This window comes from Arachis ipaensis, chromosome B10 (genome assembly GCF_000816755.2).
Source record: "Arachis ipaensis cultivar K30076 chromosome B10, Araip1.1, whole genome shotgun sequence".
Classification (NCBI taxonomy): Eukaryota; Viridiplantae; Streptophyta; class Magnoliopsida; order Fabales; family Fabaceae; genus Arachis; species Arachis ipaensis.
In genome coordinates this window covers 30,107,169-30,120,972 of record NC_029794.2, presented here as the reverse complement: position 1 = coordinate 30,120,972, position 13,804 = coordinate 30,107,169, and the positions used below count along the sequence as shown (strand labels likewise).

General features: G+C 36.4%; 1 long non-coding RNA gene and 1 pseudogene across 15 annotated transcripts; both read right to left on the bottom strand.

Annotated features, from left to right (window-relative positions):
* Positions 1–13,804, bottom strand: part of LOC107620472 — a 27,553-nt pseudogene that overhangs the window by 4,428 nt on the left and 9,321 nt on the right.
* On the bottom strand, positions 7,641–12,695 carry LOC107623477. Of its 15 annotated transcripts, none has more exons than XR_002354971.1 (10): positions 12,447–12,689; positions 11,839–12,333; positions 11,307–11,380; positions 10,591–10,695; positions 9,625–10,027; positions 9,424–9,474; positions 8,973–9,338; positions 8,405–8,899; positions 8,157–8,254; positions 7,641–8,064 (listed from the first exon to the last, which is right to left on the bottom strand). It is a non-coding gene; the product is annotated as an uncharacterized LOC107623477 (long non-coding RNA). The 15 variants fall into 15 exon arrangements; XR_002354972.1 differs by having other exon boundaries at positions 8,190–8,254; XR_002354973.1 differs by having other exon boundaries at positions 8,225–8,254; positions 12,447–12,688.

Genomic DNA, 13,804 nt, shown 5'->3' with positions numbered 1-13,804 from the left:
AGGAGCAAAATTCACAAAATCATACCAATTTGGTTCCATTTTCAACAAGCCATCAAAGACAACACAGAGAAGAGATTTTACCTGTGAGAGTGGGTGTTGAACCAGGGGAGAGTGAAGAAGCTGGAGTGGATGATCAGACTCGAGCATTTGGAATGCTTAGGTAAGAAACTGGGAACTACAACGAACCAATAGAGACAGGGAGAAGGGCCCTTGGTAGAAGTCGCTGGCAGCCTCAATGCAACTTGGGAGGTGCCACGGGAGGGGACGACAGGAGTCACCACAGGGCAGGAGTAAGAATTTTCTTAGAGAAATGGGCAGAACACCCTCGGGAGAACGGAACCACTTGCGCTTTGGAGTGAGAAAGCAACAAGCCAGGCGAAGCACAAATGGCCACCATTGAAGACAAGGAGCAGCCTTCTCAAAGCAGAGGAGACGCAGTTTTCACGACCTTAAGAAATTAGCACCTGCAGTATCCGACTGAAGTCACTGATGAGGATCCGGGAGCTCGTTTTCATCCACATGCAACAATAGGCTGAAAGCTTTGGAAGATCTCTGGTTGAAGGTGAAGAAGAAGAAGAGAGGATAGGGTCGGGTTGGGGGTGGGTCTCTGTGTGGGCAGTTCTTCGGGTCGGTTTGAGTTCTGATTGTGTGGGCCAGGTCATTTCTTTTGGCCTTAGGCCATGTCCAAAAAAAAAAATGAAGTTGCCTAGTTGCCTACACAAATTGATTTAAGTGCATCTTTAATTACAATAATCAAACCAAAATATAAGTAATTAAGTATTATCATTTTTTTTAAACCGGAGATTTTTCTGTAAAACTGTTTTAATAAAATAATAATTTTTAAGTAACCGAAATAGATTCAAAATTTAGAAGTTTTAATTTGAGAATATAAAGATAAAATTTGATTTCAATGAATCTTTCTAAGTTGAAAAATGTATCTTTTGCGAAAGATTTTTGTAAAAATGTGTACCGGTGCTTAAGTCGGCAGTACTGGCTCTGGTATGTCCGGTACCGTGTTTTAATAAATATAAGATTTTAAAAATTTAATTTATTGTTTTGAAAGGACAATATTAATTTAAAGTTGAAAAGCGGGTGCTAATTTTAAAGGTTTAGCCCAAAGTTGGGCCAAACGGGTTAAAAATGCTAACGAGTTGTACCGGGCCTAAGTTGGGCCCAATCCGAACATATATAAGTATGTAAATGAACCCAAATAAGCTCATAACACACTTGAAACCAAACTCTAGCAGTTGAAAAAGAAGAGTGAAGAGAAGAGAGAAAGCACTATTCATCATCCACTTCCAGTGGCCATAACTTGAGTTACGGTACTCCGATTCGCGTGCGTTAGCGGCTACGCGAAGCTCTCACCGAGTCCGTTAGTTCCATCTAGATTGTGTAGGTAAAAATTCGAAATTTTCTCTCTTTTTCTCTATCCTAAGAAATTCGAAATTCAAGGTTTGAGTTTTGAGTGGATTTTGTGTTTTGGTTATTTAGGTACTAACCATTAGTGAGGAATTGTTGGATTTCATCCTCAATTTCTGTGGATTAGGTGAGGTTTATCATAAACCCTTGTAATTTGGTATATTATGAATATTAGGTTTTGATTTTTGATATATATATATATATATATATATATGTTGTTAGTTTGAGCTTTGGTGCTTGTTGGAGTTGCTTCGGCTTTTTGGAAGCTTGTGGGATCTAAGTTTTGGTGTTTTGCACATATTGAGAATCGGCCAAGGTATGGTTTCGGTTTTCTCGATGTAATATGTAATATTTCTAGACACTTAGGCTAGTGGCCTTTAGGATAGGACTGAATGATGTGGGTGTATAATCAATTGTATGTGAATATTTTGATTGATGATGATGATGATGATGATGATGAGAGTTGAATGAGTTGTATGTGGAAAAGTATGATTTTGATGATAATATGATGAATGTTGGTGTAATTATGATTGATAATGATTATGACTTGGATGATGATGAATTGATGATAATGTGTCTATTTGGATGGAAGTTTAGAAATATGTAACGTTAATAATTGATGACAATGGTGAGTAGTAATATTGACGTTAATGAGGTTAATAGAAATTGAGAAATGGGAATTAGGTTAGATTTAGAATTGTTGAGTGAGTGAGAGGGATGTGTGACTAAGAAAATGGTTGAAGAAGTATTTGGTATGAATGTTGGATTATTTTGGTATGGTTAAAATGTGATTGAGTTGGTTTTGAATTGAGAGCTTTGGTAGAATTTGAGTATTTAACGTTTTTAGTAAAAATAGATTTTTGATAAAATTTGATAGATCACATCTTGAGCTATAGTTTTTGAAATTGAATGAATTTTATATCAAATTAATGATAATTCAAAGAGCTTTAAAACGGTATAGATTTTGTAGAAATCTAAATTTAGTAGAGAAAGATATGATTGTTGGAAGTTTGGGTAAAAAATATGAAGTCTGTCATGTTGCAGAAATTGTAAATTCTAGTTTGTGTGCGCACGCACACTGCTGTGTGCGCACTCTGATCAGTGGCTATACTTTGACTTGTGCGTACGCACACGCAGGGAAATGCCTATTGTTGGGAGCGCTAGCACACTCTGGTGCGCGCACACACCCTGCAAAATTTACAAGCTATGCGTACGCACACCCTCGTGTGCACGCACATGCTGGGAGGTGCAGTCTCTTCAGGGCGTTCGCACGTATCCGTGCGCGCATTTAAAATGAAAATTTTTACCTCTTGTACGTACGCACACTTCCATGCGTACGCACACTTCTCGAAAATCCTTCTGGGCGTGCGTACACACAACCCTATGCGTGTGCACACTGCCCTGTTTTTCAATGAAAACCTTATTTTTAACTGTTTTACCTTTCCAGCAAGCTTGCAAACTTCCACAGCACTTTTGAAAAAGCTTTTTACTAGTTTTTGGATCTTGGATCGAGGAAGAAATAATAAGTGAATACGAAGGGGTATTTTAGTTATGAGTTTAGAGCCGGTGACATAGGTTTGGAAGGTTTGTGTAATCTCTAGCTTGAATTGGCGAATGTTGAGTTGTGAAGTTTATGGTTGAAGAGATTTTTGAGAAACGAGAATGCTTATGATTAATTTGAAAAGTTGGAAACCGGTGATGGGATGGTTATGATGAGTTGAGAACTTGGAAAGGAATAATGAGGAAATTATTGGATTATATGGGAGTGTGCGGAGCCTATATCTCCGGCGTGGCAGTTTGTCTGCTGCATGAGTGTGCGGAGTCTATATCTCCGACGTGGCAGTTTCTCTGCTACAAGAGTGTGCCCAACACTATATATTTGAAATGAGTTATAATGAGATAGTTGTTGTTGTTTCCTTCCTTGCTGCATGAGTGTGCAGAGCCTATATCTCTGGCGTAGCAGACTCCCTACCGCATGAGTGTGCGGAGCCTATATCTCTGGTGTGGCAGAATTTTTCTGCTGCATGAGTGTGCAGAGCCTATATCTCCTGGCGTGGCAGGAAGGCTACATTCGGGAGGATGTGTCGGGTTGGCATTCATGGACCGACAAGTGATATCACGAGCCATTTAGGACTGGCATTCATCATGTGCATATCCTATATGTTTGTTTGCTTTGCCGACTTGTATTGTTTGCCTAATTGCATAAAATGTTTAATTGTTTCTTGCTTTACTTGCTATATATGATATTTACTTGTGCTCTACTTGTCTGTATTACTTGTGTTTTCTGTTGGGATTGGGGAGGTTTGGTAGGAGGTGGCGATGGGATCGTACGGAGGTTAGGTTGGCGAAGGCTGTGGGATATAGTGGTGTGATTAGTACTAGTTAGAAATCTCCTAATATTAAATGACCCTATTTATTATTTATGGTTTAAGTTCTTTATTTTGCTAAGCTTGGATATCTGTTTGGTATGAAGCTCTAGGATTGCCTCTGGTGTCCCGGGGTCTTACATCTTACATCACTAGGTACTGTTTGCATACTGAGAACCTCCGGTTCTCATTCCATATTTTGTTGTTATTTTTCAGATGCAGGTCGTAACCCACCTTGGTGAGCTACTTGGTGGTGACAGAGCGGAGAATCTTTATTCCATTTTGGAGTCTTTTGATTATTTTGATTAGTTCTCTCACTTTTGTATTTACATTTGCCTTAGAGGCTTACCTTGAGAGAGAGATATTGTATATGCTGTTTTTCCTTTCAAAACTCTATATTGTCCGTATATAACTAGCCGGTTAAACTCCGCGGGTTGCATCTAGAACTTTATGACTATTCTACTTATGTATCTATATTTTGTGCCTCGATTAGAGTAGTTTCGTGTGAACGTTTTACGCTTTTGAAACTCTATTTTTGAGCATTATTTCTTCATCGGGCTTCTAGAATTACTATTTCCTTCTATATATATTAATGTATAAGCCTTAAAATTGTTGTGACCTCTGATTAACCTTTGCTTTACGGCATGAGGTAAGCCTTACTAGGACCCAGTTGGCTTAGTTTTACCTTATGGAAGGTTGTCGTAAGTTTGGTTGAACTTAGAGATTCGTTAGAGGGACCAATGGAGAAGGAGGCTTTTGATGCATGTAGCCGAGTAATCTGGACTCTTAGTGACAAATAATCAGAGTGACGCAGTGAAAGGAGAGAGGGAGTATCGACACGGTAGAACACTTCGAGGAGGATATATCGAGTAATTTGAATTTTCGAGGGTAAAAATTTTATTAGGAGGGGAGAATGTAAGAACCGGAGTTTTTCACGTAAAATTATTTTAATAAAATAATAATTTTTAAGTGCCCGAAATAGATTCAAAATTTAGAAGTTTATATTATAATGTTAGTTTGAGCCTTGGTGTTTGTTGGAGTTGCTTTGGCTTTTTGGAAGCTTGTGGGATCTAAGTTTTGGTGTTTTACACATATTGGGAATCGGCTAAGGTGTGGTTTCAGTTTTCTCTATGTAATATGTAATATTTCTGAACACTTAGGCTAGTGGTCTTTAGGATAGGATTGAATGATGTGGGTGTATGATCAACTGTATGTGAATATTTTGATTGATGATGATGATGATGATGATGAGAGTTGAATGAGTTGTATGTGGAAAAGTATGATTTTGATGATAATATGATGAATGTTGGTGTAATTATGATTGATAATGATTATGAGTATGGATGATGATGAATTGATGATAATGTGTGTATTTGGAAGGAAGTTTGGAAATATGTGACGTTAATGATTGATGACAATGGTGAGTAGTAATATTGATGTTAATGATGTTAATAGAAATTGAGAAATGGGAATTAGTTTGGATTTAGAATTGTTGAGTGAGTGAGAGGGTTGTGTGACTGAGAAAATGGTTGAAGTGTTTGGTATGAATTTTAGATTATTTTGGTATGGTTAAAATGTGATTGAGTTGGTTTTGAATTGATAGCTTTGGTAAGCGCTAGCACACTCTGGTGTGCGCACACACCCTGCGAAATTTACAAGCTGTGCGTACGAACAACCTCGTGCGCACGCACACGCTGGGAGGTGCAGTCTGTTCAGGGTGTTCGCACGTATCTGTGTGCGCGTTTAAAATAAAAATTTTACCTCTTGTGCGTACGCACACTTCTATACATACGCACATTTCTCGAAAATCCTTTTGGGCGTGTGTACGCACAACCCTATGAGTGCGCACATTGTCCTGTTTTTTCAATAAAAACCTTGTTTTTAACTGTTTTACCTTCCCAGCAAGCTTATAAACTTCCGTAGCACTTTTTAAAAACCTTTTTACCCGTTTTAGGATCTTGGATCACGGAAGAAATAATAAGTGAATACGAAGGGGTATTTTAGTTATGAGTTTAGAGCCGGTGACATAGGTTTGGAAGGTTTGTGTAATCTCTAGCTTAAATTGGCGAACGTTGAGTTGTGAAGTTTATGATTGAAGAGATTTTTGAGAAATGGGAATGCTTATGATGAATTTGAAAAGTTGGAAACCGGTGATGGGATGGTTATGATGAGTTGAGAACTCAGAAAGGAATAATGAGGAAATTATTGGATTATATAGGAGTGTGTGGAGCCTATAGCTCTGGCATGGCAGTTTGTCTTCTGCATGAGTGTGCGGAGTCTATATCTCTGGCGTGGCAGTTTTTCTGCTGCATGAGTGTGCGGAGCCTATATCTCTAGCGTCGTAGTTTTTCTGCTGCAAGAGTGTGCCCAACACTATATATTTGAAATGAGTTATGATGAGATAGTTGTTGTTGTTTTCTCCCTTGCTGCATGAGTGTGCAGAGTCTATATCTCTGGCGTAGCAGACTCCCTGCTGCATGAGTGTGCAGAGCCTATATCTCTGGGCGTGGCAGGAAGGCTACATCCGGGAGGATGTGTCGGGTTGGCATTCATGGACAGACAAGTGATATCACGAGCCATTTAGGACAGACATTCATCATGTGTATATCCTATATGTTTATTTGCTTTGTCGACTTGTATTGTTTGCCTAATTGCATAACATGTTTAACTACTTCTTGCTTTACTTGCTATATATGATATTTACTTGTGCTCTACTTATCTGTATTACTTGTGTTTTCTGCTGGGATTGAGGAGGTTTGGTAGGATGTGGCGATGGGATCACATGTAGGTTAGGTTTGCGAAGGTTGTGGGATACAGCGGTGTGATTAGTGCTAGTTAGAAATCTCCTAATATTAAATGACCCTATTTATTATTTATGGTTTAAGTTCTTTATTTTGTTAAGTTTGGATATCTATTTGGTATGAAGCTCTAGAATTGCCTCTGGCGTCCCGAGGTCTTACATCTTACATCACTGGGTACTGTTACAGTACTGAGAACCTCCGGTTCTCATTCCATACTTTGTTGTTGTTTTTCAGATGCAAGTCGTAACCCACCTCGGTGAGTTACTTGATGGTGACAGAGCGGAGGATCCTTTTCCTTTTTGGAGTCTTTTGTTTATTTTGATTAGTTCTCTCACTTTTGTATTTATATTTGTCTTAGAGGCTTACCTTGAGAGAGATATATTGTATATGCCGTTTTACCTTTCAAAATTCTGTATTGTCTGTATATAACTAGTCGGCTTAAACTCCCACTACAAAAAATTCTGGTAAAAACGGCAGTTTTTCTTTGTATTTACGACGGTTTGAACCGTCATTATTACCAATAATGGCGGTTTCGTAAAGCGACATAATTTTGGGTGCCATTCTGGTTATTACGGCGGTTTTCTGAAAATTGCCATAATTTCCTGGGTTAAAACGGTGGTTTTTGAATAGGTTAAAATGGCGATTTTTGGATAGTTTAAAATGGCGGTTTGAACCGCCATTATTACCTTGATAGAGTAGCGTTTTGGTTGGTTAAAACGGCGGTTCAAATCGCCGTTATTTACAGGGTTAAAATGGTGGGTTTTGGATAGGTTAAAACGGCGGTTTGAACCACCATTATTACCCTGACAGAGTGGCGTTTTAGTTGGTTAAAATGGTATTTTTGAACTGCCATTTTTACCCTGACAATAGCATTTTGGTTGGTTAAAATGGCATTTTTGAACCGTCGTTTTACCCTGACAGTGACATTTCTTATCGTTTAAAAAAACAATTTTTACCGTCATTTTTATCGCGTTAAATAAATGTGATTAAAATTTCACAATAGCAAAAAATCATAATCCATAAATGAAATATTATATAGCTCATAAACAAAAGATTAATATAATATATAATTTTTTATTATTGAAAATCAAAAGTAATAACTCCTATACAAAACCTTGTCTTACTAAACTTACCAAAATACAAGCATTGCAATAAACACTAATCAGTCAAATCTACCATCTAATTCCCTAAACTATCTTAATATCTAATAATGTATTTAAACGGAATATGAATATGTATTTAAACTCTTGCTGCTGCAGCCCTTCTATATCAGTTCTGTACTTCATATGCAAATGTGCAATCATCTGTTCTTGCATGAGAACAGGCAATTTATTCCGTTTGGCAAAACTTGTCACAGCTTGAATTGTGTCTCTTTGAAATGCACAACATGTAGCCAAGAAAACCAAACATCAGAAGTACAATCTGAACCTCTTAGGAAGATAATGATCTAGAATCACAATAACCAATAAACCTGGAATCTGCATTAAAAATAAATAACTAAATAAATAACCAAAGTTGAAGAAATGTATATATAGAAGTTACCTTTCAATATAAATAATCATATTATCACATGATATAAAACGGCTGCACACTCGTTTTTTACCATGGTATTACACATAGACTGGAGTAATTTTTTACCATGGTCCCATTTGGATTTAGCTTCCACATCTGTTGGAACACTGGATAGATCAGCTTTCAATAGAATCTATATATATCAATCAACAAATACAAATTGGGCCAATGTAGGCTTCTATACTTATTTCTAGAGATTAAGGACCACATGCAAATCTTGTATGTGAAATATGGAGTAAAGCATACCTGATTTGCATCCCATCTGCAAGGAGTAAATGTACCCCTCTTGAACTTAGAAATAAGCTTATGTTTTGGGGAAGCATCCAAGCAGAATTTCATTTCGTTGGTTGCAACCAAATGATGTTTACCCCGATAGTCCTCTTGATGCGTACTCTCGCCATCAATGTATCTCTGCAGCAATACCTGAAATTGCTGGAATTGCTGTGCTGTGCTGGCAGGACAACCGCTATCAGCCTCGTGGCGCCAGCCATGGCAGGTCAAAGATTGCAAGCCATCTTCCAGGAAGAACTGATAACGAGATAAAGAATTTCTGGAACACTCACATAAGGAAGAAGCTTCTGCAGATGGGTATTGATCCAGACACACACAAGCCAAGGACTGATTTCAATCACCTCATCAATCTCACACACTTGCTTGCAGCAGCCATGTCCTTCAATTCGGGTATTGATGCAATACGATCTGAAATTGATCTTGGAGAGGCTTCCATGGATCCTAAATACTCTGAAGATGGATTAGGCAACTATGTTAATGAATTAAACTCTAAATTTAATAATTATGGATGATGTATTGTTACCTGTTTCCTCAAGTTTCTGTGCACTAATTCTGTCTAAGATGGACATTTCTTCATGATATTTTTGGAACAAAGTATATGATTCCCACTTGGGACAACTTCTTCTAGATGATGAAGACAATGCTTCTTCTGTCTCAGAATCCTTGAAATGAATGGAGCTCCTCCATTCAGAGGAGACCCTAGGTGTAGAACTAGAACCATCAATGCATGAATCACCATCATCATCATCATGATGCTTATCTTGAATAGTCAGCTTCTTATCTTGGAACTGATGGGTTGGATCAAAAATAAAGAACCTATCATCCCTGGTGAGCTTTGCCTCCTGCACCTTCTTATTCTTTATTGTTCTTCCAACACAAACACGTTCATCTGCTGAAAGTAACATTGTAGCATCAGAGATGAAGCACAAATGTGAGATTGTGAGTGTGGAATGATGTGTGAAATTAAGATATACCTTGGGAGGTTTTGTTACATTTATGTGTTCATGATGATAGTAGAGGTTGGTCTGCTTGCAAATGAGACAGAGTTTGAAACAGAATCAGCATTTATAGAAATGAAAAGGACTTTACCTAAGCATTGATTTATAACCTTATATATGCTTCTCACATTGAAGATTAGATTTATAGAGACATATATAATAATGTGACATATATACCTCGAAGCGTGAGGGGTCGAATTTGTGTGGTTGAGGGAAGAAATCAGCAGAATGGTGAATGCTTCTGAAGAGTGGAAGGACCTTCCAGCCTTTGGGAATGTAGTAATCTTGAAGCTCCACATCTTCCACTACTTCTCTGAATGTGAATGATAGTATGCTTGCACTTCTCAACGTTTCTCGTAAAGAGCAGTTGCAGTGGTGTCATGTGCAGTGGCAGATAACACCAATGAGATTATAAGAAACCTGAGAATCAGAGAGTTGGTATTTTCCTTTTGCTTCCAGCAATTCTCCCAATAACCCTCCACCAAGCTCTCCACTTTCTTTTCTTCTTTTTATTAACCTCCCTATACTCTCATCCAGAAGCTTCCTGGCCTTCATTCATATTAATCACCAAGTAAAGATCCTGCTATCGCAAGCAGTGTAAAAACAAATAAATTTAGGCAACTTTTACAAATAAAGTGAAGGAATCCATAGCATTTCTATAAAGAGAATACTCAAATAAATTTAGGCAACTTTTTCTAGGTTCTTGAGATTATTGTACTTCGAAAATTTTTAAATTCTTTTAGCTCAAATTCTCAATGCTCACATCTTAAATTGCTATGAACATAAAAAATTGAGTTCACAATAATGATAACAAGATCAATGTTATTTTTTTTATTCGATATATATAGTAACAATAGTATATAACAGTAATTGGAAACATTGAAAGGGGACTAAAAAAGTAGACCTAGTAACATTTGGCATCAAATATTCAGGAGTTTTTCTTTCCATTAGAATGAAATTTTATGGCAAGCGAAAATGACTTGCGGCAATATCTAGAGGAAACAATTTTCACTTCAAAATATATTGATCAAATTTCACATATAAGACACTTGTAATTATAAAAGGTTATTCAACATATGACATATCCCCCTTAGAGGTAATGAACAAATAAGAAACAAGTTCAAAAAAGTCTGAAGTACTCACCTCATAGTCATTCATCGACGAAGCATTAGATTCTGGAAAAATACCATTTGCCGCCTGCTTTAGCTTTACTGCCAAAAATTTGTTCTCACTTGCTAAGGAAGAAAGCTGCAGATAAAATGCAAATATTTCATATTTAAACAAGCAAGGAACTGTATCTTAAGAACTTAATATATTTAGTTTGCCTTTAACTAAGCTTGAATTTAATACCAAACTATCTTCTTTGCTGATCCAAAAAAAAATTCAAGCAGATTTGGTATAGTCTTCTGCTATTCTTTTTTACTTCTTCAATTAAAAAACTTGAATGTTTTAACAAATAAATATTCTATCAACTCAAACATCCCTTGGGCCAAGTACATTGCTACTAAATTTTGTTCCTCTAAATTTTTATTTAATAAAATTTAATGGAACAACTCCATGGACCAAATAAGTTCTTTTTTGTTTAATTTTTCTTGGGGAAAAAAGGGGGTCAAATAGCAAAAACTCACATCTAAGGATATTATTTTTAGGAATGGGGTCTGAGCAACCGAGTAACCAATTAGCTAGATTATCTAGAATCAAACACCCAAAACCTCCAAAATTGTTCCTATCCCTGAAGCTTGCATCACGATTCACTGAGGATATATTTGAAGGTGGAAGTTGCCATGCACTTAAATTCCTTTAAGTAATTTGAAATTGAAAAAAAAATAACGATCTGAGTGTCAAATAAGATAAACCACCTTTTTCTTGCTCCAAGGTTCACTTGCATTCAAAACTTCATTGTTTTGATCCTTCTAAACCCATCAAATTTCAGCTGGAAAAAGAAAATCATAATCCTTAAGCTGTTTGAAGGCTTTTTTCTGAAATTTAAATTGCTATCTAAGAAAAATAAATTAGATCCATGGCTTTTCCAAATTTGTGAAGTCTTTAGATAGAACCTAAGACAATGATCAATAATTTCTATTTCAAGTTGTATCTTTGGTAAAGATGAGAGTTAGACATGTCTTTTTTGTAACGGAAGACACAAATAGGTAATCCATCAGAGAGAAAAAGCCACATACATCTAATTTCAAGAATATTAGTCGCCATAACCAAAGTCAGTTATCTATAATTCGAATTCCAAAAAGAGAGAGTAAGAGAATGCTGAAATTTATTCACTGATGTTACTAATTGTATGCAAAAGTAATTACAATTAAAGAATAAAACCGCTAGTTTATGTATACAGGTTTTCTAAATTTCATGAAACAAAAGCAGAAAAAATAAATCAATTACTCTATTGTAAGCAATCTGTAAATGATTCGCAAGCAGATCAATGGTGTCTTGCTTAAGAAACTTCTTTGTTGAATTTCTCTTTCTCCTTATCACATTAATCCGATTCCTTGATTGTTTAATTAACAATTTGCTGAAAAATAAAAGGAGATAAACTGCAAAATTAAAAATCGAAATCTGCATAATTACAATCAATGAAATGTATTAAGAAGGAAGAAAAGAAGCAGAGAAATCAAAGTGCAGAACCATTTCACGATGAATTCCCAATCAAAGAGGCCGTAAAAAATTTTGGCAGATCTAATTTGGTGGCGCGAGGGGATGAGAAACAACGACGAGATGAACGATAGCTGCGGAAGATGAAGGGCGACAAGAGATTAGGGTTCATCATTCACATCACTCATACTTTCTCGTACGCAGCAACACTAATCACTCTTCCATATGGAGCATTCGATCTAAAACCTCTGCGTCGGGCTTCCATGCCGCAACTGATCTAAAAATCTTGGAGAAGAAGACGCATTACTCAGAGAGAGAGAGAAGGAGAGAGAGAGAGAGAAGAGGTAATTAACGCATTCCAGAGAAGAAGAAGAGAAATAAGAATTTTGTATACAAACCTAGAAGTGAGAACGCAGATCGCAATCGAAGCTTTGAACTCTGAAGAGGCATCACCGCAGGAGAAAACTCACTCTTGTGCACTCTACTTGCTAAGCTAGATTTGCTTAAACTAAGTTTTTCTTTAATTAATAAAAGAATATATCGGCGGTTCTAACTGCCGAAATCACAAAGCCTGCCATATTCGAAAAGGAAGTTACGACACCAACATGTACCGCCGAAAATAAAGAAAATTATGGCAATTATAAATAACCGCCCTAATAAACATGTTTTTTTAAACCAGTTTTTTTGTAGTGTCCACGGATTGCGACTAGTACTTTATGATATATAACTCTTGATATCTTGTATCTATATCTTGTGCCTCGAGTAGAGGAGTTTCGTGTGAATGTTTTGCACTTTTGAAACTCTATATTTGAACACTATTTTTTCGTCGGGCTTCTAAAATTACTATTTCTTTCTATATATATTAATGTATAAGTCTTAAAATTGTCGTGACCTCTGATTAACCTTTACTTTACGGCATGAGGTAAGACTTAAGGTAATTAGGGTGTTACATTTTTCATATAAAAATAATATAGCAAGCTAAAATATTCTTAGATATATATAGGATCAAATGGAAATTTTTTGTTCCGTAAAATCCATGGTTAAATTGAAAATTTATATTTTTCTTTAGTTTAAATAGTACTTATATAATTGCTACTAAAAATTTTTAGCAACAAAATATAAGACGGTTAATATTTAATTGTCAGTAAATATATTAGCCATTATTTTTATTATCGTTAAAAGTAAAATAATTAGTGTAACACCCTAACTACCAAAGCTCACGCTTCCGGCTGCGCTACTCTGATAGCTCAGACATTACGACAACACTTATACTATTTATTACTAAAATATGAGCCTGTTTAAAACTTTAAACCGCAACAATCAAAACGGTTTATCTATGCGGAACCAAAATAGCCTTTCATAATTTTATTCCAAACCAGAACCACAAAACCGAAATCAACCATCAGTTCATCTCATTCCAACCACGGCCCTAGGCCCAAACAATCCAACTAACAACCAATCACCACAATCCAACAAAGTCCCAGATGCAAACACAAATAGGAAGATGCAGGCACAAATGAATTCAAGGAGTACTTAAAACCTTTCTCAAAACATTTCAAAATGAAACTTGTCAATAGACAGTCAGGTCTTTTCAAAATCATTAAAACTCTTTAATTGAAACCCCTAAGTCAAATTCAAAGGTATAAACCCTTTTCACATTCAAATAGCTTTAAAACACAAGTTTCATCTAAATAACTTTCTCCTGAGAGAGATACAATGCCTTTCTTAAGAAGCAAGACTAAATCACAATTCCCTT